This window comes from Pseudopipra pipra, unplaced genomic scaffold, assembly GCF_036250125.1.
Source record: "Pseudopipra pipra isolate bDixPip1 unplaced genomic scaffold, bDixPip1.hap1 HAP1_SCAFFOLD_60, whole genome shotgun sequence".
Lineage (NCBI taxonomy): Eukaryota > Metazoa > Chordata > Aves > Passeriformes > Pipridae > Pseudopipra > Pseudopipra pipra.
In genome coordinates this window covers 25,160-49,764 of record NW_026991088.1, presented here as the reverse complement: position 1 = coordinate 49,764, position 24,605 = coordinate 25,160, and the positions used below count along the sequence as shown (strand labels likewise).

The 24,605-nt window shown below is 51.2% G+C and overlaps 1 long non-coding RNA gene across 1 annotated transcript; it reads right to left on the bottom strand.

The window, feature by feature from the left end:
- Positions 1-18,375: 18,375 nt before the first annotated feature.
- Positions 18,376-24,278, bottom strand: LOC135408744 (uncharacterized). The gene is made up of 4 exons (XR_010427809.1): positions 24,054-24,278; positions 20,893-21,022; positions 19,094-19,225; positions 18,376-18,562 (listed from the first exon to the last, which is right to left on the bottom strand). It is a non-coding gene; the product is annotated as an uncharacterized LOC135408744 (long non-coding RNA).
- Between the last annotated feature and the right edge of the window lie 327 nt (positions 24,279-24,605).

Here is a 24,605-nt window from a genome sequence, read left to right as displayed (position 1 = left end):
TTTCAGGCGCAGTTCGTGGGTCAGGCAGGGCACTCCGTGGGCAGCAAAGGCTTTCTGTCCTAGCACCTCTTGTCTGGGAGGAATCTTTGTCCATATGGAATACGGGGAGTCGGACTGCCAGTTTCAGCGCAGGATTCCTAAAAACGAACAACAGCCCTTTTCCACAGGAAAGCAAGCACTGACCCTTTTAATTTCAGGTGCAGGTGGTGGGCCAGCCTGGGCACTTGGTGGGCAGCAAGAGCTTTGTGTGGTGGCACTGTTTGTCTGGGAGGAATCTTCATCCGTATTCAATTTTGGGAGCTGGACTGCCCATTTTGGCTCTAAGATTCCTGCAAGGTAACATCAACCCTTTTCCCCTGGAAGGAAAGCCCTTACCTTCTTGGTTTCAGGTGCAGTTGGTGGGCCAGCCTGGCCACTCTTTCAGCAGCAAGAGCTTTGTGTGGTGGCACCGTTTCTCTGGGAGGTATCTTTGTCCGTATTCAATTTTGGGACCGGGACTGGCAATTTCAGGACAAGACTCCTGCAAGCGAACAACAGCCCTTTCTCCCAAGAAATAAAGTGCTTACCCTCAGGGTCTCCTGTGCAGTTGGAGGGGCAGCCTTGGCACTCCACGGGCAGCAAGAGCTCTCTGCCCTGGCACCTTTTATCTGGGAGGAATCTTGGTCCGTATGGACTTTTGGGAGTCGGACTGGCAGTTTCAGGGCAGCATTCCTGAAAATGATCCACACCCTTTTCCACAGCAAAGGACACACTGACCGTGGTAGTTTCAGGAGCAGGTGGTGGGCCAGCCTGGGCACTCCTTAAGCAGCAAGAGCTTTCTGGTGTGGTATCTTTTGTCTGGGAAGAATCCTCATCCGTATGCAATTTTGGGAGCAGGACTGCCCATTTCGGCTCGAGGATTCATGCATCAACTCTTTTCCCCTGGAAGGAAAGCCCTTACCTTCTTGGTTTCAGGTGCAGTTGGTGGGCCAGCCTGGGCACTCGGTGGGCAGCAAGAGCTTTGTGTGGTGGCACCGTCTGTCTGGGAGGAATCTTTGTCCATATGGAATTTTGAGACTGGGACTGGCAATTTCAGGGCACAATTCCTGCAAGTGAACAACAGCCCTTTCTCCTAGTAAACAAAGCGCTTACTCTTCGGGTCTCAGGTGCATTTGGTGGGCCAGCCTGGCCACTCTTTCAGCAGCAAGAGCTTTCTGTGGTGGCACCTTTTGTCTGGGAGGAATCTTGGTCCATATGGATTTTTGGGAGTCGGACCGGCAGTTTCAGGGCAGCATTCCTGAAAATGATCCACACCCTCTTCCACAGCAAAGGACACACTGACTGTTGTAGTTTCAGGAGCACTTGGTGGGCCAGCCCGGGCACTCCTAAAGCAGCAAGAGCTTTCTGGTGTGCTACATTTGATGTCCTTGTTCATATTCAATTTTGGGAGTTGGACTGCCCATTTCAGCTCTAGGATTCCTGCAAGGTAACATCAACCCTTTTCCCCAGGAAAGAAAGCCCTTACCTTTTTGGTTTCAGGTGCAGTTGGTGGGCCAGCCTGGGCACTCGGTGGGCAGCAAGAGCTCTCTGTGCTGGCAGCTTTGGTCTGGGAGGAATCCTCGTCTGTATTCAATTCTGGGTCTTGGACTGGCAATTTCACTGCAGGACTTCTGCAAGCGAACAACAGCCCTTTCTCCCAGGTAAGAAAGTGCTTACCCTCAGGGTCTCAGGTGCAGTTGGTGGGCTAGCCTAGGCACTCCATGGGCAGCAACATCTCTCTGTCCTGGCACCTTTTGTCTGGGAGGAATCTTCATCTGTATTCAGTTTTGGGACTGGCAATTTCGGTGCAAAGCTCTGAAAAACAAACAACAGCATTTTCCCCCAGGTAAGAAAGCCTGCAATCCTTGGCTGTTAGTTGCAGTTGGTGGGCCAGCCTGGGCACTCCATGGGCAGCAAGAGCTTGCTGTGGAGGTACCTTTTTTCTGGAAGGACTCTTCGTCCCCATTCAGTTTTGGGAGTCGGACTGGCAGTTTCAGCACAGGGCTGAAAATAGACAACAACAGCCCTTACCCCCAGAAAAGAAAGCCTGGAACCTTTGGCTTTCAGGTGCAGTTGGTGGGCCAGCCTGGCCATTCCACGGGCAGCAAGAGGTTTCTGTCCTGGCACCTTTTGTCTGGGAGGAATCTTCATCCTTATGCAATTTTGGGAGTAAGACTGACAGTTTCAGCACAGGATTAAAAAACACGATCAACAGCCCTTATTCCCAGGAAAGAAAGCCTGGAACCTTTGGCCGTTAGGTGCATTTGGTGGGCCAGTCTGGGCACTCCGTGGGCAGCAACAGCTCTCTGTCCTGGAACCTTTGGTCTTGCAGAAATCTTGGTCTGTATGGAATATTGGGAGTCGGACTGGCAGTTTCAGCGCAGGATTCCTAAAAATAAACAACAGCCCTTTTCCACAGCAAAGCAAGCACTGACCCTTTTAATTTCAGGTGCAGGTGGTGGGCCAGCCTGGGCACTCCTTAAGCAGCAAGAGCTTTCTGCTGTGGTACCTTTGGTCTGGGAGGCATCCTCGTCCGTATTCAATTTTCGGAGTCAAACTGGCAGTTTGAGCTCAGGGCTGAAAAAAGCAAACAACAGCCCTTATCCCCATGCAAGAAAGCATAGAACCTTTGGCTTTCAGGCACAGTTTGTGGGTCAGGCAGGGCACTCCGTGGGCAGCAAAGGCTTTCTGTCCTAGCACCTCTTGTCTGGGAGGAATCTTTGTCCATATGGAATACGGGGAGTCGGACTGCCAGTTTCAGCGCAGGATTCCTAAAAACGAACAACAGCCCTTTTCCACAGGAAAGCAAGCACTGACCCTTTTAATTTCAGGTGCACGTGGTGGGCCAGCCTGGGCACTCGGTGGGCAGCAAGAGCTTTGTGTGGTGGCACTGTTTGTCTGGGAGGAATCTTCATCCGTATTCAATTTTGGGAGCTGGACTGCCCATTTTGGCTCTAAGATTCCTGCAAGGTAACATCAACCCTTTTCCCCTGGAAGGAAAGCCTTTACCTTCTTGGTTTCAGGTGCAGTTGGTGGGCCAGCCTGGCCACTCTTTCAGCAGCAAGAGCTTTGAGTGGTGGCACCGTTTCTCTGGGAGGTATCTTTGTCCGTATTCAATTTTGGGACCGGGACTGGCAATTTCAGGACAAGACTCCTGCAAGCGAACAACAGCCCTTTCTCCCAAGAAATAAAGTGCTTACCCTCAGGGTCTCCTGTGCAGTTGGAGGGGCAGCCTTGGCACTCCACGGGCAGCAAGAGCTCTCTGCCCTGGCACCTTTTGTCTGGGAGGAATCTTGGTCCATATGGATTTTTGGGAGTCGGACCGGCAGTTTCAGGGCAGCATTCCTGAAAATGATCCACACCCTTTTCCACAGCAAAGGACACACTGACTGTGGTAGTTTCAGGAGCAGGTGGTGGGCCAGCCTGGGCACTCCTTAAGCAGCAAGAGCTTTCTGGTGTGGTGCCTTTTTTCTGGGAGGAATCTTCATCCGGATGCAATTTTGGGAGTCGGACTGCCAGTTCCAGCACAGGATTCCTAAAAATAAACAACACTCCTTTTCCACAGCAAAGAAAGCACCGGCCCTTTTAATTTCAGGTGCAGGTGGTGGGCCAGCCTGGCCACTCTTTCAGCAGCAAGAGCTTTCTGTGGTGGCACCTTTTGTCTGGGAGGAATCTTGGTCCATATGGATTTTTGGGAGTCGGACTGGCAGTTTCAGGGCAGCATTCCTGAAAATGATCCACACCCTCTTCCACAGCAAAGGACACACTGACTGTTGTAGTTTCAGGAGCACTTGGTGGGCCAGCCCGGGCACTCCTAAAGCAGCAAGAGCTTTCTGGTGTGCTACATTTGATGTCCTTGTTGATATTCAATTTTGGGAGTTGGACTGCCCATTTCAGCTCTAGGATTCCTGCAAGGTAACATCAACCCTTTTCCCCAGGAAAGAAAGCCCTTACCTTTTTGGTTTCAGGTGCAGTTGGTGGGCCAGCCTGGGCACTCGGTGGGCAGCAAGAGCTCTCTGTGCTGGCAGCTTTGGTCTGGGAGGAATCCTCGTCTGTATTCAATTCTGGGTCTTGGACTGGCAATTTCACTGCAGGACTTCTGCAAGCGAACAACAGCCCTTTCTCCCAGGCAAGAAAGTGCTTACCCTCAGGGTCTCAGGTGCAGTTGGTGGGCTAGCCTAGGCACTCCATGGGCAGCAACATCTCTCTGTCCTGGCACCTTTTGTCTGGGAGGAATCTTCATCTGTATTCAGTTTTGGGACTGGCAATTTCGGTGCAAAGCTCTGAAAAACAAACAACAGCATTTTCCCCCAGGTAAGAAAGCCTGCAATCCTTGGCTGTTAGTTGCAGTTGGTGGGCCAGCCTGGGCACTCCATGGGCAGCAAGAGCTTGCTGTGGAGGTACCTTTTTTCTGGAAGGACTCTTCGTCCCCATTCAGTTTTGGGAGTCGGACTGGCAGTTTCAGCACAGGGCTGAAAATAGACAACAACAGCCCTTACCCCCAGAAAAGAAAGCCTGGAACCTTTGGCTTTCAGGTGCAGTTGGTGGGCCAGCCTGGCCATTCCACGGGCAGCAAGAGGTTTCTGTCCTGGCACCTTTTGTCTGGGAGGAATCTTCATCCTTATGCAATTTTGGGAGTAAGACTGACAGTTTCAGCACAGGATTAAAAAACACGATCAACAGCCCTTATTCCCAGGAAAGAAAGCCTGGAACCTTTGGCCGTTAGGTGCATTTGGTGGGCCAGTCTGGGCACTCCGTGGGCAGCAACAGCTCTCTGTCCTGGAACCTTTGGTCTTGCAGAAATCTTGGTCTGTATGGAACATTGGGAGTCGGACTGGCAGTTTCAGCGCAGGATTCCTAAAAATAAACAACAGCCCTTTTCCACAGCAAAGCAAGCACTGACCCTTTTAATTTCAGGTGCAGGTGGTGGGCCAGCCTGGGCACTCCTTAAGCAGCAAGAGCTTTCTGCTGTGGTACCTTTGGTCTGGGAGGCATCCTCGTCCGTATTCAATTTTCGGAGTCAAACTGGCAGTTTGAGCTCAGGGCTGAAAAAAGCAAACAACAGCCCTTATTCCCATGCAAGAAAGCATAGAACCTTTGGCTTTCAGGCGCAGTTCGTGGGCCAGGCAGGGCACTCCGTGGGCAGCAAAGGCTTTCTGTCCTAGCACCTCTTGTCTGGGAGGAATCTTTGTCCATATGGAATACGGGGAGTCGGACTGCCAGTTTCAGCGCAGGATTCCTAAAAACAAACAACAGCCCTTTTCCACAGGAAAGCAAGCACTGACCCTTTTAATTTCAGGTGCAGGTGGTGGGCCAGCCTGGGCACTTGGTGGGCAGCAAGAGCTTTGTGTGGTGGCACTGTTTGTCTGGGAGGAATCTTCATCCGTATTCAATTTTGGGAGCTGGACTGCCCATTTTGGCTCTAAGATTCCTGCAAGGTAACATCAACCCTTTTCCCCTGGAAGGAAAGCCCTTACCTTCTTGGTTTCAGGTGCAGTTGGTGGGCCAGCCTGGCCACTCTTTCAGCAGCAAGAGCTTTGTGTGGTGGCACCGTTTCTCTGGGAGGTATCTTTGTCCGTATTCAATTTTGGGACCGGGACTGGCAATTTCAGGACAAGACTCCTGCAAGCGAACAACAGCCCTTTCTCCCAAGAAATAAAGTGCTTACCCTCAGGGTCTCCTGTGCAGTTGGAGGGGCAGCCTTGGCACTCCACGGGCAGCAAGAGCTCTCTGCCCTGGCACCTTTTGTCTGGGAGGAATCTTGGTCCGTATGGACTTTTGGGAGTCGGACCTGCAGTTTCAGGGCAGCATTCCTGAAAATGATCCACACCCTTTTCCACAGCAAAGGACACACTGACCGTGGTAGTTTCAGGAGCAGGTGGTGGGCCAGCCTGGGCACTCCTTAAGCAGCAAGAGCTTTCTGGTGTGGTATCTTTTGTCTGGGAAGAATCCTCATCCGTATGCAATTTTGGGAGCAGGACTGCCCATTTCGGCTCGAGGATTCATGCATCAACTCTTTTCCCCTGGAAGGAAAGCCCTTACCTTCTTGGTTTCAGGTGCAGTTGGTGGGCCAGCCTGGGCACTCGGTGGGCAGCAAGAGCTTTGTGTGGTGGCACCGTCTGTCTGGGAGGAATCTTTGTCCATATGGAATTTTGAGACTGGGACTGGCAATTTCAGGGCACAATTCCTGCAAGTGAACAACAGCCCTTTCTCCTAGTAAACAAAGCGCTTACTCTTCGGGTCTCAGGTGCATTTGGTGGGCCAGCCTGGCCACTCTTTCAGCAGCAAGAGCTTTCTGTGGTGGCACCTTTTGTCTGGGAGGAATCTTGGTCCATATGGATTTTTGGGAGTCGGACCGGCAGTTTCAGGGCAGCATTCCTGAAAATGATCCACACCCTCTTCCACAGCAAAGGACACACTGACTGTTGTAGTTTCAGGAGCACTTGGTGGGCCAGCCCGGGCACTCCTAAAGCAGCAAGAGCTTTCTGGTGTGCTACATTTGATGTCCTTGTTCATATTCAATTTTGGGAGTTGGACTGCCCATTTCAGCTCTAGGATTCCTGCAAGGTAACATCAACCCTTTTCCCCAGGAAAGAAAGCCCTTACCTTTTTGGTTTCAGGTGCAGTTGGTGGGCCAGCCTGGGCACTCGGTGGGCAGCAAGAGCTCTCTGTGCTGGCAGCTTTGGTCTGGGAGGAATCCTCGTCTGTATTCAATTCTGGGTCTTGGACTGGCAATTTCACTGCAGGACTTCTGCAAGCGAACAACAGCCCTTTCTCCCAGGCAAGAAAGTGCTTACCCTCAGGGTCTCAGGTGCAGTTGGTGGGCTAGCCTAGGCACTCCATGGGCAGCAACATCTCTCTGTCCTGGCACCTTTTGTCTGGGAGGAATCTTCATCTGTATTCAGTTTTGGGACTGGCAATTTCGGTGCAAAGCTCTGAAAAACAAACAACAGCATTTTCCCCCAGGTAAGAAAGCCTGCAATCCTTGGCTGTTAGTTGCAGTTGGTGGGCCAGCCTGGGCACTCCATGGGCAGCAAGAGCTTGCTGTGGAGGTACCTTTTTTCTGGAAGGACTCTTTGTCCCCATTCAGTTTTGGGAGTCGGACTGGCAGTTTCAGCACAGGGCTGAAAATAGACAACAACAGCCCTTACCCCCAGAAAAGAAAGCCTGGAACCTTTGGCTTTCAGGTGCAGTTGGTGGGCCAGCCTGGCCATTCCACGGGCAGCAAGAGGTTTCTGTCCTGGCACCTTTTGTCTGGGAGGAATCTTCATCCTTATGCAATTTTGGGAGTAAGACTGACAGTTTCAGCACAGGATTAAAAAACACGATCAACAGCCCTTATTCCCAGGAAAGAAAGCCTGGAACCTTTGGCCGTTAGGTGCATTTGGTGGGCCAGTCTGGGCACTCCGTGGGCAGCAACAGCTCTCTGTCCTGGAACCTTTGGTCTTGCAGAAATCTTGGTCTGTATGGAATATTGGGAGTCGGACTGGCAGTTTCAGCGCAGGATTCCTAAAAATAAACAACAGCCCTTTTCCACAGCAAAGCAAGCGCTGACCCTTTTAATTTCAGGTGCAGGTGGTGGGCCAGCCTGGGCACTCCTTAAGCAGCAAGAGCTTTCTGCTGTGGTACCTTTGGTCTGGGAGGCATCCTCGTCCGTATTCAATTTTCGGAGTCAAACTGGCAGTTTGAGCTCAGGGCTGAAAAAAGCAAACAACAGCCCTTATCCCCATGCAAGAAAGCATAGAACCTTTGGCTTTCAGGCGCAGTTCGTGGGTCAGGCAGGGCACTCCGTGGGCAGCAAAGGCTTTCTGTCCTAGCACCTCTTGTCTGGGAGGAATCTTTGTCCATATGGAATACGGGGAGTCGGACTGCCAGTTTCAGCGCAGGATTCCTAAAAACGAACAACAGCCCTTTTCCACAGGAAAGCAAGCACTGACCCTTTTAATTTCAGGTGCAGGTGGTGGGCCAGCCTGGGCACTTGGTGGGCAGCAAGAGCTTTGTGTGGTGGCACTGTTTGTCTGGGAGGAATCTTCATCCGTATTCAATTTTGGGAGCTGGACTGCCCATTTTGGCTCTAAGATTCCTGCAAGGTAACATCAACCCTTTTCCCCTGGAAGGAAAGCCCTTACCTTCTTGGTTTCAGGTGCAGTTGGTGGGCCAGCCTGGCCACTCTTTCAGCAGCAAGAGCTTTGTGTGGTGGCACCGTTTCTCTGGGAGGTATCTTTGTCCGTATTCAATTTTGGGACCGGGACTGGCAATTTCAGGACAAGACTCCTGCAAGCGAACAACAGCCCTTTCTCCCAAGAAATAAAGTGCTTACCCTCAGGGTCTCCTGTGCAGTTGGAGGGGCAGCCTTGGCACTCCACGGGCAGCAAGAGCTCTCTGCCCTGGCACCTTTTATCTGGGAGGAATCTTGGTCCGTATGGACTTTTGGGAGTCGGACTGGCAGTTTCAGGGCAGCATTCCTGAAAATGATCCACACCCTTTTCCACAGCAAAGGACACACTGACCGTGGTAGTTTCAGGAGCAGGTGGTGGGCCAGCCTGGGCACTCCTTAAGCAGCAAGAGCTTTCTGGTGTGGTATCTTTTGTCTGGGAAGAATCCTCATCCGTATGCAATTTTGGGAGCAGGACTGCCCATTTCGGCTCGAGGATTCATGCATCAACTCTTTTCCCCTGGAAGGAAAGCCCTTACCTTCTTGGTTTCAGGTGCAGTTGGTGGGCCAGCCTGGGTACTCGGTGGGCAGCAAGAGCTTTGTGTGGTGGCACCGTCTGTCTGGGAGGAATCTTTGTCCGTATGGAATTTTGAGACTGGGACTGGCAATTTCAGGGCACAATTCCTGCAAGTGAACAACAGCCCTTTCTCCTAGTAAACAAAGTGCTTACTCTTCGGGTCTCAGGTGCATTTGGTGGGCCAGCCTGGCCACTCTTTCAGCAGCAAGAGCTTTCTGTGGTGGCACCTTTTGTCTGGGAGGAATCTTGGTCCATATGGATTTTTGGGAGTCGGACCGGCAGTTTCAGGGCAGCATTCCTGAAAATGATCCACACCCTCTTCCACAGCAAAGGACACACTGACTGTTGTAGTTTCAGGAGCACTTGGTGGGCCAGCCCGGGCACTCCTAAAGCAGCAAGAGCTTTCTGGTGTGCTACATTTGATGTCCTTGTTCATATTCAATTTTGGGAGTTGGACTGCCCATTTCAGCTCTAGGATTCCTGCAAGGTAACATCAACCCTTTTCCCCAGGAAAGAAAGCCCTTACCTTTTTGGTTTCAGGTGCAGTTGGTGGGCCAGCCTGGGCACTCGGTGGGCAGCAAGAGCTCTCTGTGCTGGCAGCTTTGGTCTGGGAGGAATCCTCGTCTGTATTCAATTCTGGGTCTTGGACTGGCAATTTCACTGCAGGACTTCTGCAAGCGAACAACAGCCCTTTCTCCCAGGCAAGAAAGTGCTTACCCTCAGGGTCTCAGGTGCAGTTGGTGGGCTAGCCTAGGCACTCCATGGGCAGCAACATCTCTCTGTCCTGGCACCTTTTGTCTGGGAGGAATCTTCATCTGTATTCAGTTTTGGGACTGGCAATTTCGGTGCAAAGCTCTGAAAAACAAACAACAGCATTTTCCCCCAGGTAAGAAAGCCTGCAATCCTTGGCTGTTAGTTGCAGTTGGTGGGCCAGCCTGGGCACTCCATGGGCAGCAAGAGCTTGCTGTGGAGGTACCTTTTTTCTGGAAGGACTCTTCGTCCCCATTCAGTTTTGGGAGTCGGACTGGCAGTTTCAGCACAGGGCTGAAAATAGACAACAACAGCCCTTACCCCCAGAAAAGAAAGCCTGGAACCTTTGGCTTTCAGGTGCAGTTGGTGGGCCAGCCTGGCCATTCCACGGGCAGCAAGAGGTTTCTGTCCTGGCACCTTTTGTCTGGGAGGAATCTTCATCCTTATGCAATTTTGGGAGTAAGACTGACAGTTTCAGCACAGGATTAAAAAACACGATCAACAGCCCTTATTCCCAGGAAAGAAAGCCTGGAACCTTTGGCCGTTAGGTGCATTTGGTGGGCCAGTCTGGGCACTCCGTGGGCAGCAACAGCTCTCTGTCCTGGAACCTTTGGTCTTGCAGAAATCTTGGTCTGTATGGAATATTGGGAGTCGGACTGGCAGTTTCAGCGCAGGATTCCTAAAAATAAACAACAGCCCTTTTCCACAGCAAAGCAAGCGCTGACCCTTTTAATTTCAGGTGCAGGTGGTGGGCCAGCCTGGGCACTCCTTAAGCAGCAAGAGCTTTCTGCTGTGGTACCTTTGGTCTGGGAGGCATCCTTGTCCGTATTCAATTTTCGGAGTCAAACTGGCAGTTTGAGCTCAGGGCTGAAAAAAGCAAACAACAGCCCTTATCCCCATGCAAGAAAGCATAGAACCTTTGGCTTTCAGGCACAGTTTGTGGGTCAGGCAGGGCACTCCGTGGGCAGCAAAGGCTTTCTGTCCTAGCACCTCTTGTCTGGGAGGAATCTTTGTCCATATGGAATACGGGGAGTCGGACTGCCAGTTTCAGCGCAGGATTCCTAAAAACGAACAACAGCCCTTTTCCACAGGAAAGCAAGCACTGACCCTTTTAATTTCAGGTGCACGTGGTGGGCCAGCCTGGGCACTCGGTGGGCAGCAAGAGCTTTGTGTGGTGGCACTGTTTGTCTGGGAGGAATCTTCATCCGTATTCAATTTTGGGAGCTGGACTGCCCATTTTGGCTCTAAGATTCCTGCAAGGTAACATCAACCCTTTTCCCCTGGAAGGAAAGCCCTTACCTTCTTGGTTTCAGGTGCAGTTGGTGGGCCAGCCTGGCCACTCTTTCAGCAGCAAGAGCTTTGAGTGGTGGCACCGTTTCTCTGGGAGGTATCTTTGTCCGTATTCAATTTTGGGACCGGGACTGGCAATTTCAGGACAAGACTCCTGCAAGCGAACAACAGCCCTTTCTCCCAAGAAATAAAGTGCTTACCCTCAGGGTCTCCTGTGCAGTTGGAGGGGCAGCCTTGGCACTCCACGGGCAGCAAGAGCTCTCTGCCCTGGCACCTTTTGTCTGGGAGGAATCTTGGTCCATATGGATTTTTGGGAGTCGGACCGGCAGTTTCAGGGCAGCATTCCTGAAAATGATCCACACCCTTTTCCACAGCAAAGGACACACTGACTGTGGTAGTTTCAGGAGCAGGTGGTGGGCCAGCCTGGGCACTCCTTAAGCAGCAAGAGCTTTCTGGTGTGGTGCCTTTTTTCTGGGAGGAATCTTCATCCGGATGCAATTTTGGGAGTCGGACTGCCAGTTCCAGCACAGGATTCCTAAAAATAAACAACACTCCTTTTCCACAGCAAGGAAAGCACCGGCCCTTTTAATTTCAGGTGCAGGTGGTGGGCCAGCCTGGCCACTCTTTCAGCAGCAAGAGCTTTCTGTGGTGGCACCTTTTGTCTGGGAGGAATCTTGGTCCATATGGATTTTTGGGAGTCGGACTGGCAGTTTCAGGGCAGCATTCCTGAAAATGATCCACACCCTCTTCCACAGCAAAGGACACACTGACTGTTGTAGTTTCAGGAGCACTTGGTGGGCCAGCCCGGGCACTCCTAAAGCAGCAAGAGCTTTCTGGTGTGCTACATTTGATGTCCTTGTTCATATTCAATTTTGGGAGTTGGACTGCCCATTTCAGCTCTAGGATTCCTGCAAGGTAACATCAACCCTTTTCCCCAGGAAAGAAAGCCCTTACCTTTTTGGTTTCAGGTGCAGTTGGTGGGCCAGCCTGGGCACTCGGTGGGCAGCAAGAGCTCTCTGTGCTGGCAGCTTTGGTCTGGGAGGAATCCTCGTCTGTATTCAATTCTGGGTCTTGGACTGGCAATTTCACTGCAGGACTTCTGCAAGCGAACAACAGCCCTTTCTCCCAGGCAAGAAAGTGCTTACCCTCAGGGTCTCAGGTGCAGTTGGTGGGCTAGCCTAGGCACTCCATGGGCAGCAACATCTCTCTGTCCTGGAACCTTTTGTCTGGGAGGAATCTTCATCTGGATGCAATTTTGGGAGTCGGACTGCCAGTTCCAGCACAGGATTCCTAAAAATGAACAACACTCCTTTTCCACAGCAAAGAAAGCACCGGCCCTTTTAATTTCAGGTGCAGGTGGTGGGCCAGCCTGGGCACTCCTTAAGCAGCAAGAGCTTTCTGGTGTGGTAGCTTTTGTCTGGGAGGTATCTTTGTCCATATTCAATTTTGGGAGAGTCTAGATGTTTCCTGTTTGATCTCTATGACTATGGAAGTCTCAGCTGTCAGTTCCAGCTTTTTAGTTTTGGGGGTTTTTTCTCTTTTTTTCACTGATGCCTGCAATTGTTCTCTGGGTGGTTTTGTTTCTTTGTTTTTGCAAGAAATTTTTGGCTAAAGGTGTTCACAATTCTTTATGAAAAGTCAAGAGAAAAAATTATAGCCCCTAAGTTGCAGAATTAATGGTTAAATTACATTACTTCTCATTAATAATCATTCACAGAAACAAATGAACACGAGACAAGCTTCAAAGCGCATGGATGCAACTTGTATCTGCCCTGCAAACCCCTGCTCTCCTGACTGAACATTCCTGACCACTCTTCCTGAGAGCACTGCAGAACCCTTGCCTCAATCAGCTTAGCATTTCAGCATGCTAATGATGCATGGTAAGGAACCTGTGCCACTGATTTCTGAGTCTACATGTTGGGCAGAGCAGTTCAAGGCTACATCACACTTCCTAAACATGTGCTTTTGTACAGAGGAGGACATGGACCAATACTATGGAAAGTTGTGCCCTTCCCCTTCTCCCCCGCTGACAATAACCACACAAGGCACTAGCTAAGGCTCAAAGGGGGCTTGTCCCAGTCCAAGTGACTCAGTGAAAGGTGAGCTGGGGAAAAAAAACAGCAAAAGCCCCAGCCAGCAGGGCATTCTCTTGCTTCCAAGGCAGGACCAATTATCTCTCTAGGGAAAGGGAAAGAGGCAAGGGTTCATCAAGCAATGCACAACTTAGCAAGTGAGTTTTACAAATACCATCAGGTTTTGAGCCCAGAGCAAATAAAACTCACTCTTTTTAATAGCAAAATATCTGTGGAAATTACTGGCTTGGTACAGCAGTGAGCTTCCTACAGCCTCTCATACTTACAGATTTATCAGAAGCAGCAGTTTCAGGTGCCTTCCGTTGGAGACCAGCCCCAAAGCAGAAACTCCTTTTGACTGCTCCTCAGAGAGCCTACTGGAACTCTGGGTTCTCAGCAAAGTGACCCCCTCCCCTGCGTCCTGGCTCCCCTGCCCAAGCACCTCCAGTGCTTATATTCCACCTCACTCCCTGGTTTGCATATTCATATCAGTAAAAGACACCTCTGCGCTCTTCCTCCCGTCCGAGCTGCATCTTCCCTGCACCCCCACACTCCCCCACCTGGTCACATGCGCTACTCCTCTCTCCTGCACTGCCTCTTGGCACAGGGCTCATCTCCTGGCACCTTCCTTGAGCGATGATCCATCTCCAGACACACGCAGGGGCTTCCTGCAGCTGCTGCAAGGTGCTCTCACCATCACTGCTTCAGAGACTCCCTGCAATGGGCTGCTCCCCTGCAAAAGCTCCCACATGAAGTGCTCCCAGCTGCTCCCCCAGCGGGGCCTCCCCCTGCTCATGCTCACTGGCCACCCCTGGGGCTGCCCCGCAGGGGAGGGGAGGGCACGTGGAGCCACAGGCGAGGGGGAGGGACGAGCTCGAGGGGGCGGAGCCAGGCGCCTCCTCTGGGGCCGACTGCAGTACTCCATGTTCAGCAGCAGGTGGCAGCAGTGGGTTAAATCCCAAATTGGCCCAAAATTTGACCCCAAAAATGCAAAAAAATCCACCAAAACTCATCAAAAATGACACAAAATCACTCCTGAGAAATGACCAGAAATTGACCCCAAAACCCCAAAAAACTGACACCAAGACTTAAACAAATCATCTCAAAAATTGACTCAAAATTGACCCAAATCTGCCCAAAAAAATGACCAGAAACTCATCCAAATCACCCGAAAAATGACTCAAAAACTGACTCAAATCTCCTCAAAAAATTATCAGAAAGTGACAAAAAATCTACGAAAAAATGACCAGAAACTCAAACAAATCTCCCCAAAAAATGACCAGAAACTGACTCAAATCTCCTCAAAAAATGATCAGAAAGTGACAAAAAATCTCCCGAAAAAATGACCAGAAACTCAAACAAATCTCCCCAAAAAATGACCAGAAACTGACCCAAATCTCCCCAAAAAATGACCCAGAACTCACCCAATGTCAAGGTTTGAGATAGTCCCAAAATCCAATCCCCTAGTCTAAGCCCCCTCCCACATCTCAACCTAATGTGAGATGGGTTTTTTCCAGACAAAACACACCAGACTCAAAGTGGGGGAAAGGGAATATATTACAATGACTGCACAAATAAATACCATATCACATTATACACACAATCACAACTATCTCTACCATGGCATATAGTATTTACAATGGACCAGATCTCTTCTCTCCTCCAAATAAAAGTCCAGGAGGGAAAGAAGGACAGATCCCTTCCAGTCCTTAAGCAGCAGCTCCTCTTCTGTCCTCCATGCAGCAGTAACTGGGTTGTTGTAGCTGGATCTCTGTTCAACATACACAAGGGGGTCTCCAAGCCCCTCGGCTCTCCTTCGGTCCAAGCGAAGGCCTCACCTGTGGACTGCCAGCAGGGACCAGACTCGCATCACCACAGGCATATCACCAAATGCAGGGGCATCTTCGTGAAAGTCCTTTCCTCAGGGGATTCACCCCTGAGTACATCTTGGGCAGCATTCAGTTGCAAGCCTTTGCCTCAAGAGTTCTACCAGAGCTCCTGTGCTCTGCCTCAGGCTGCCAGGCTTGTCAGCAGCAGCGAGGGGGGCCAAGGTCAACCCCCCCCCATTCCATCTGGCTGTCCCGGTCCAGCTCCAGGACGCTCTGAGCTTCTCAGCTCAGAGCTCACCCTTCTCAGCTCACCCTTCCTCTCTCTCTGGTGCTGCATGTCTAAAACTCTTCTCCTAAACAGGAGTCCATGTCCTCCTTTCCGGAGGTCTCAAAGGAGTTTTGGGGGGGCTGGTACAGTCTTACCCCAAACTCTGTCTCCTTGCTGCTTCCCCTTTTGGGTTTTCACTTGAAAAACAAAGGCTTGGGACAAACTCTGCCCAGTCACTCGCTGAACACGAGACATCAAACAGAGCACACAGAATAAAATGCATCAAACTCTAAATCATGTTACAATGACTGTCCACCCCAGTCTAGCACTGACATTAAAAACATCCAACCAATCAGAAAGACCTCCAACCATCCCTTAGATAGAGAAAAGCACACAAGGAACAAATGCAAAAAGAAAAATTCCAAACAATGCTCAATTAAATAACCATGGACTGATATAAAACATGTTTAATGAACTTAAACCACTTCACTTCTTCCCACTATTCTCCATCAGAAATTAACCTTATTTAAGTTCTCCTTTTAACACTTCATTAAAACTGACTGAGAAGCAAATGGTTTGAACCAAACTTCATAACTTGATGACTTCAGGGTCTGTGCTCCTTGACTTCGGCTGAAGGTGTTTGGAACCCAGGCTTTGTTCTGGAGCTTTTCCCCAACCTAAAAACCCTTCTGCAGATGGGACTCCCTTCCCTCAGGGTTCGGTGGCCTCTGGTTTTCCTGAAGGCTGGGGGGGATCTGGGAGCCAAATCCCAAGGGATCCAGCCCAGCTCTGCACACACACACACATTTCCAGCTGCTCACATCTCACGGGGCCACCACCACTCAGCACATTTGCACCCAAACACCCCTCTGAGCTCATGGCACTGGGTTTGAGGGACTCAGAAATGAGCAGGCTGGTGGTTTGCCCTCAGAGGAGTGAGATCCAGTGATGCATTTCTATTTTCATGAAAATATCACCTGTAAAACACAAACATATTTCTGCTTCATGTGCAATTTAAAATTCAAAGACATAGAAACATGCCTCTAGTTCAAAGGGAAATATAAACTCCTATTTCTAAAGCCAAACACACATTTCCCCATGCTAATGAGGTTGGGACTTCAAAGAGAACCTGGCAGTAGTCCCTGCAAAAAACTTCAAGAACTGTCAAAACACAAACCCTCTCCTTCTCCCCCCGTTTGTGCTGCAGCTCCAACCAATTTGGGCTATTTAGGTAAACAATTCCCAAACCAGTTGGTAAGGTTATCTCCTGAGCTTGGCTTTCCTCACTCCCCCCTTTGTTTTAGTAGTTTATTCACAGGAAAATCATCTCTTTCTAAATGTGTAACACTCCAAATTTCACTTGAAACAACTGTAAGAATGTCTTCAAAACACAGCTGGCACTTCAAAGGTGTATACAATTTAAGACAAATGGCAAATAAAAAAAGTACTTAGTGATACCAAAACCACACTGAGCTTAGGATGTTCTCAAAAACCAGAGTCCACTTCCAAGTGAAGCTTTCCTTGCTCAAGGAGATGGAGCCAAGGCCATCTTTGCCATCTAATACTGGAAACTACTGCAGGTTGTCATTTCAGGGGGTTCTCTCAGGTCCTGCACTAATCAATCCCCTTGGCCATTGGTTTCTTGGCAGGTTCTGGCATTCACCTTCTATAAGCAAACCAGGAGGAGCAAATTCAGCTGTTCCTGCAACCAATCCAAGCTGCCATTCTGATTTTAAAGGATACTGGCTTGGCCTTACCAGCAGAGATCCCACATCAGGGGTAATACCTACAGGTTCTGCCCTCTTCCACTCTCCTGCAGTTCCACTGGCCCACACCACAGGAACAACTGCAGCTGCCACTTCAGTCGGGGCCTTGCTGCTGACAGGAGTTATTCCCTGCACAACAAGAGCTGCTGCTTGGACACATTGAGTTTCAGCAATTACAGTGTCAATAGCCCCAGTTTTCCATTCCATTTCTGCCTCAACTTTTCCAGTCCCTCTCTTCCTAGCACAGGTTTGGCTGACTTTGGCAAACAGACAAACTGAGGAATTCCCCAATGTTTTCCCAGTTTGACCCCTGTCACACCAATCACCTGAACAGTGCCAGTCCTTCATTCTCCCTCTCTTGGGTTAAGGACTGAGCAAGTTGGACCTGTGTCTGACCAGGACAGGTGCAAACCAAATGCTGGGGACTGGAACACACACCTGGCACTCCTGCAGCTCTTACAGTCACATTCAAGAGAAAACAGCCAATTGGACCCTCACTGCTCATTTCTTAATCCCAATCCCACACTTCTTTGGCACTTGGAGCACCACTTTTATCACCCAATTACAGCCCAGTAGAGAGCTCCATGTCTAGCAGGGACAGGGACCCCTGGGATACTCTCAGCAATGCCTGAATCCATGGCAGGGACCTTGCTTTGAGCTCCCCAGGGCCGGGCACCCCGAGGATCTCCCCGAATAATCCTTTCGGTGCGCGCTGGAGTCCTCGGGGTGCCCCAACCCGGGGGGCAACAGCACTGTCCCTCCAGGGGGCCAATTTGGTCCTAAACTGCAGGGGGATCTTGCCTGTGTCCCAGACTGGTCCGGGGATCTGAGGCCCTTCCCGAGAAAATCTCGGTGCCGGCGTGAAGGGCCAGAGATCCCTTGGAGCAGGCACAGAGTCCCTCCTGGGGGGGCAATTTTCCTGCCTGAACTCAGCTCTTCAAAGAAGCCTCTAAGACTCAGCTGGTGAGTTTAAGAAGCCAGGCATTCCCTGCTTACAACACCCTGCCATGATCCCAGCCCTCCGGGTGCCCTGGCAATCAGCTCCCAAAGGGCACACACAGGTGTCTCCACTGCAGCTGATATGGCAGCATTTCAGCAGGGTTCATTTTGCTTCCCTGCATTCCTGTTCCACATTCAGGACAATCCCAACACTCATCACCCTACACACCTTCCCTTAGAAGGTTTCCAAGGAGCTTCACCAAGGGCCTTCCCAGGTCTGCTCTGTCTGGAGCCCTCCAAGTCCTCAGTGCCTGCCTGAGGAACCTCAACACAACTCACCTGCTTACACAGCAACTTGGTGCTGCTTGCCTACTGCCTCACTTCCCTTCTTCCTTCTTTCTTCACCTCCCTTGGTTGGTCCCATTCAATCCCTTGGCTCAGCTCTGTGGAGTTTTCAGGCTCCATCCCACTGCAAAAAGGATTAGCCCTTGTTACATCTCAACACTCACATATCATTCCCCCTTTTTTCTTGACACTGGGCCATCAGGCCAGGGTCTCATTATTTAAAGCACAGTTTGACTCCTCAGTGACAACACCTGACAGCCCTGAATCCTAACACAGGCTGAGACACAAACACGGATGGGAACTCTGAAGGATCCACTTTATTCTGCTCACCAGTCAAAAGGAGCTTTCTGAACTCAAGGGCCTTGTTCTGCAACTTTACCTGCTGTAAATGTGACCCACAAGACCTGCAAAGGCCCTTCCCACTTCCCCTGCAGGGCTGGCAGTGCCACCACTGGACACGGCCCCAGGGGCTGGGCAGGAACGGAGGGGCTGGGGCGTCCAATCCATCGGCCCAGGCGGCACCAGGAGTTCCTGCAGTTCCTGAGGGGAGAGCCTCAAGCCAACAAAGGATTAGGAACAGCATTTGAAACTTTAATATGTACATCCCCTGGAAGATGGGGAGTTTGACAAGGCCTACTGGGGCAACAAGGACACACTCAAGGCTACCTATTAAAAGGATCTACCAGCACTCAAAAGCTCTCACTGTCCTTCTTGCAGGGGGGCACTCAGGAAACTCTGTTTGCCAAGAGCCTCCAGGAGGATTTCCAGCTTTTGGGGCTCCCTTTTAACCATTTTTCCCATCCCTGTAGCTGGGACTGTCACCTGCCCTACAGGGGGAACAGCCCACAAAGTTCCCCATCAGGGGATGCCATTAACTCAAAGTCCCTTCTCAGGGGGGTCACTGCACCCCTTGGCCTTTCTTTGACCTCCCCACCAAAGATGCTTCCAACAGTTCTGACACATCTGGCAGACCCAGAGCTTTCCTCAGGGAATGCTTCAGCTGCTTAAAGGCTGCCCTTGCACCATCTAGCCAAGGCAGCAAATGCTTACAGGCTGTTCTTAAAAGCTGCTATAACAGTCTTACCACACATGCAGAGGGAGTAATCCAGAGTCCAGCCCGTCCCACCATTCCCAGGAAGGCAGTTCAGGGGCTGTCTGGGGCTCAGGGAGGAGTCACGGGGCTTCTCTTCTTCCTGCCCGCTTGCCCCATTTTCTCCTGCAAAAGCAAAGGTTTCTTGGCTTTCCTTGCTCAAGTAGAGGCAGCAAAGGCCATCTTTGCAATCTAATACTGGAAACTACTCCAGGCTGTCATTTCAGGGGGTTCTCTCAGGTCCTGCACTAATCAATCCCCTTGGCCATTGGTTTCTTGGCAGGTTCTGGCATTCACCTTCTACAAGCAAACCAGGAGGAGCAAATTCAGCTGTTCCTGCAACCAATCCAAGCTGCCATTCTGATTTTAAAGGATACTGGCTTGGCCTTACCAGCAGAGATCCCACATCAGGGGTAATACCTACAGGTTCTGCCCTCTTCCACTCTCCTGCAGTTCCACTGGCCCACACCACAGGAACAACTGCAGCTGCCACTTCAGTCGGGGCCTTGCTGCTGACAGGAGTTATTCCCTGCACAACAAGAGCTGCTGCTTGGACACATTGAGTTTCAGCAATTACAGTGTCAATAGCCCCAGTTTTCCATTCCATTTCTGCCTCAACTTTTCCAGTCCCTCTCTTCCTAGCACAGGTTTGGCTGACTTTGGCAAACAGACAAACTGAGGAATTCCCCAATGTTTTCCCAGTTTGACCCCTGTCACACCAATCACCTGAACAGTGCCAGTCCTTCATTCTCCCTCTCTTGGGTTAAGGACTGAGCAAGTTGGACCTGTGTCTGACCAGGACAGGTGCAAACCAAATGCTGGGGACTGGAACACACACCTGGCACTCCTGCAGCTCTTACAGTCACATTCAAGAGAAAACAGCCAATTGGACCCTCACTGCTCATTTCTTAATCCCAATCCCACACTTCTTTGGCACTTGGAGCACCACTTTTATCACCCAATTACAGCCCATTAGAGAGCTCCATGTCTAGCAGGGACAGGGACCCCTGGGATACTCTCAGCAATGCCTGAATCCATGGCAGGGACCTTGCTTTGAGCTCCCCAGGGCCGGGCACCCCGAGGATCTCCCCGAATAATCCTTTCGGTGCGCGCTGGAGTCCTCGGGGTGCCCCAACCCGGGGGGCACCAACAGCACTGTCCCTCCAGGGGGCCCAACTCGGTCTCAAGCTTGCCAGGGACAGCCCAAAAGGCATTTCAAGAGGCCTTCTTTGGAACCCACCAACGGGGACGGGGAGGAAGCCACAAGAAGGCCTCATTTCTAAAGGCAGGGGGATCTTGCCTGTGTCCCAGACTGGTCCGGGGATCTGAGGCCCTTCCCGAGAAAATCTCGGTGCCGGCGTGAAGGGCCAGAGATCCCTTGGAGCCACGGGAGAGCAGGCACAGAGTCCCTCCTGGGGGGGCAATTTGCCTGCCTCAAATCAGCTCTTCAAAGAAGCCTCTAAGACTCAGCTGGTGAGTTTAAGAAGCCAGGCATTCCTTGCTTACAACACCCTGCCATGATCCCAGCCCCCCGAGGGTCCTGGCAATCAGATCCCAAAGGGCACACACAGGTGTCTCCACTGCAGCTGATGGGAGGGGTCAGCATTACAGGTGGATTCATTTTCCTTCCCTGCATTCCTGTTCCACATTCAGGACAATCCCAACACTTATCACCATACACACCTACCCTTAGAAGGTTTCCAAGGAGCTTCACCGAGGGCCTTCCCAGGTCTGCTCTGTCTGCAGCCCTCCAAGTCCTCAGGGCCTGCCTGAGGAACCTCAACACAACTCACCTGCTTACACAGCAACTTGGTGCTGCTTGCCTGCTGCCTCACTTCCCTTCTTCCTTCTTTCTTCACCTCCCTTGGTTGGTCCCTTTCAATCCCTGGGCTCAGCTCTGTGCAGTTTCCAGGCTCCATCCCACTGCAAAAAGGATCAGCCCTTGTTACAGCTCAACACTCACATATCATTCCCCCTTTTTTCTTGACACTTGGCCATCAGGCCAGGGTCTCATTATTTAAAGCACAGTTTGACTCCTCAGTGACAACAACTGACAACCCTGAATCCTAACACAGGCTGAGACACAAACACGGATGGGAACTCTTAACGATCCACTTTGTTCTGCTCACCAGTCAAAAGGAGCTTTCTGAACTCAAGGGCCTTGTCCTGCAAATTTACCTGCTGTAAATGTGACCCACAAGATCTGGAAAGGCCCTTCCCACTTCCCCTGCAGGGCTGGCAGTGCCACCACTGGACACGGCCCCAGGGGCTGGGCAGGAACGGAGGGGCTGGGGCGTCCAATCCATCGGCCCAGGCGGCACCAGGAGTTCCTGCAGTTCCTGAGGGGAGAGCCTCAAGCCAACAAAGGATTAGGAACAGTATTTGAAACTTTAATATGTATATCCCCTGGAAGATGGGGAGTTGGACAAGGCCCACTGGGGCAACAAGGCTATCTATTCAAAGGATCTACCAGCACTCAAAGCTATTACTACCATTCTGTCAGGGGGAACTCAGCAAACTCTGTTTGCCAAGAGCCTCCAGGAGGATTTCCAGCTTTTGGGGCTCCCTTTTAACCATTTTTCCCATCCCTGTAGCTGGGACTGTCACCTGCCCTGCAAGGGGAACAGCCCACAAAGTTCCCCATCAAGGATGCCATTAACTCAAAGTCCCTTCTTAGGGGGTCACTGTACCCTTTGGCATTTCTTTACCCTCCCCACCAAAGATGCTTCCAACAGGTCTGAGACATCTGGCAGACCCAGAGCTCTCCTCAGGGAATACTTCACCTCCTTAAAGGCTGCCCTTGCACCATCTAGCCAAGGCAGCAAATGCTTACAGGCTATTTGAGAAGTTGCCATAACAGTCTTACCACACATGCAGAGGGAGCAATCCAGAGTCCAGCCCGTCCCCCCATTCCCAGCAAGGCAGTTCAGGGGCTGGCTGGGGCTCAGGGAGGAGTCACGGGGCTTCTCTTCTTCCTGCCCGCTTTCCAGATTTTCTCCTGCAAAAGCAAAGGTTTCTTGGCTTTCCTTGCTCAAGGAGAGGTAGTAAAGGCCATCTTTGCAATCTAATCCTGGAAACTACTCCAGGTTGTCATTTCAGGGGGGTCTCTCAGGTCCTGCACTCATCAATCCCCTTGGCCATTGGTTTCTTGGCAGGTTCTGGCATTCACCTTCTACAAGCAAACCAGGAGGAGCAAATTCAGCTGTTCCTGCAACCAATCCAAGCTGGAATTCTGATTTTAAAGGATACTGGCTTGGCCTTACCAGGAGAGATCCCACAGTAGGGGTAATACCTACAGGTTCTGCCCTCTTCCACTCTCCTGCAGTTCCACTGGCCCACACCACAGGAACAACTGCAGCTGCCACTTCAGTCGGGGCCTTGCTGCTGACAGGAGTTATTCCCTGCACAACAAGAGCTGCTGCTTGGACACATTTAGTTTCAGCAATTACAGTGTCAATAGCCCCAGTTTTCCATTCCATTTCTGCCTCAACTTTTCCAGTCCATCTCTTCCTAGCACAGGTTTGGCTGACTTTGGCAAACAGACCAACTGAGGAATTCCCCAGTGTTTTCCCAGTTTGACCCCTGTCACACCAATCACCTGAACAGTGCCAGTCCTTCATTCTCCCTCTCTTGGGTTAAGGACTGAGCAAGTTGGACCTGTGTCTGACCAGGACAGGTGCAAACCAAATGCTGGGGACTGGAACACACACCTGGCACTCCTGCAGCTCTCACAGCCACATTCAAGAGAAAACAGCCAATTGGACCCTCACTGCTCATTTCTTAATCCCAATCCCACACTTCTTTGGCACTTGGAGCACCACTTTTATCACCCAATTACAGCCCAGTAGAGAGCTCCATGTCTAGCAGGGACAGGGACCCCTGGGATACTCTCAGCAATGCCTGAATCCATGGCAGGGACCTTGCTTTGAGCTCCCCAGGGCCGGGCACCCCGAGGATCTCCCCGAATAATCCTTTCGGTGCGCGCTGGAGTCCTCAGGGTGCCCCAACCCGGGGGCACCAACAGCACTGTCCCTCCAGGAGGCCAATTTGGTCCCAAACTGCAGGGGGATCTTGCCTGTGTCCCAGACTGGTCCGGGGATCTGAGGCCCTTCCCGAGAAAATCTCGGTGCCGGCGTGAAGGGCCAGAGATCCCTTGGAGCCACGGGAGAGCAGGCACAGAGTCCCTCCTGGGGGGGCAATTTGCCTGCCTCAAATCAGCTCTTCAAAGAAGCCTCTAAGACTCAGCTGGTGAGTTTAAGAAGCCAGGCATTCCTTGCTTACAACACCCTGCCATGATCCCAGCCCCCCGAGGGTCCTGGCAATCAGATCCCAAAGGGCACACACAGGTGTCTCCACTGCAGCTGATGGGAGGGGTCAGCATTACAGGAGGATTCATTTTCCTTCCCTGCATTCCTGTTCCACATTCAGGAGAATCCCAACACTTATCACCATACACACCTACCCTTAGAAGGTTTCCAAGGAGCTTCACCGAGGGCCTTCCCAGGTCTGCTCTGTCTGGAGCCCTCCAAGTCCTCAGTGCCTGTCTGAGGAACCTCAACACAACTCACCTGCTTACACAGCAACTTGGTGCTGCTTGCCTGCTGCCTCACTTCCCTTCTTCCTTCTTTCTTCACCTCCCTTGGTTGGTCCCATTCAATCCCTTGGCTCAAGCTCTGTGCAGTTTCCAGGCTCCATCCCACTGCAAAAAGGATTAGCCCTTGTTACAGCTCAACACTCACATATCATTCCCCCTTTTTTCTTGACACTGGGCCATCAGGCCAGGGTCTCATTATTTAAAGCACAGTTTGACTCCTCAGTGACAACACCTGACAGCCCTGAATCCTAACACAGGCTGAGACACAAACACGGATGGGAACTCTGAAGGATCCACTTTATTCTGCTCACCAGTCAAAAGGAGCTTTCTGAACTCAAGGGCCTTGTTCTGCAACTTTACCTGCTGTAAATGTGACCCACAAGACCTGCAAAGGCCCTTCCCACTTCCCCTGCAGGGCTGGCAGTGCCACCACTCGACACGGCCCCAGGGGCTGGGCAGGAACGGAGGGGCTGGGGCGTCCAATCCATCGGCCCAGGCGGCACCAGGAGTTCCTGCAGTTCCTGAGGGGAGAGCCTCAAGCCAACAAAGGATTAGGAACAGCATTTGAAACTTTAAAATGTATATCCCCTGGAAGATGGGGAGGTGGACAAGGCCCACTGGTGCAACAAGGACACACTCAAGGCTACCTATTCAAAGGATCTACCAGCACTCAAAAGCTGTCACTACCCTTCTTTCAGTGGTAACTCACAGGAAACTCTGTTTGCCAAGAGCCTCCAGCAGGATTTCCAGCTTTTGGGGCTCCCTTTTAACCATTTTTCTTATCCCTGTAGCTGGGACTGTCACCTGCCCTACAGGGGGAACAGCCCACAAAGTTCACTTGCAGGGATGCCATTAACTCAAAGTCCCTTCTTAGGGGGGGTCACTGTACCCTTTGGCATTTCTTTGCCCTCC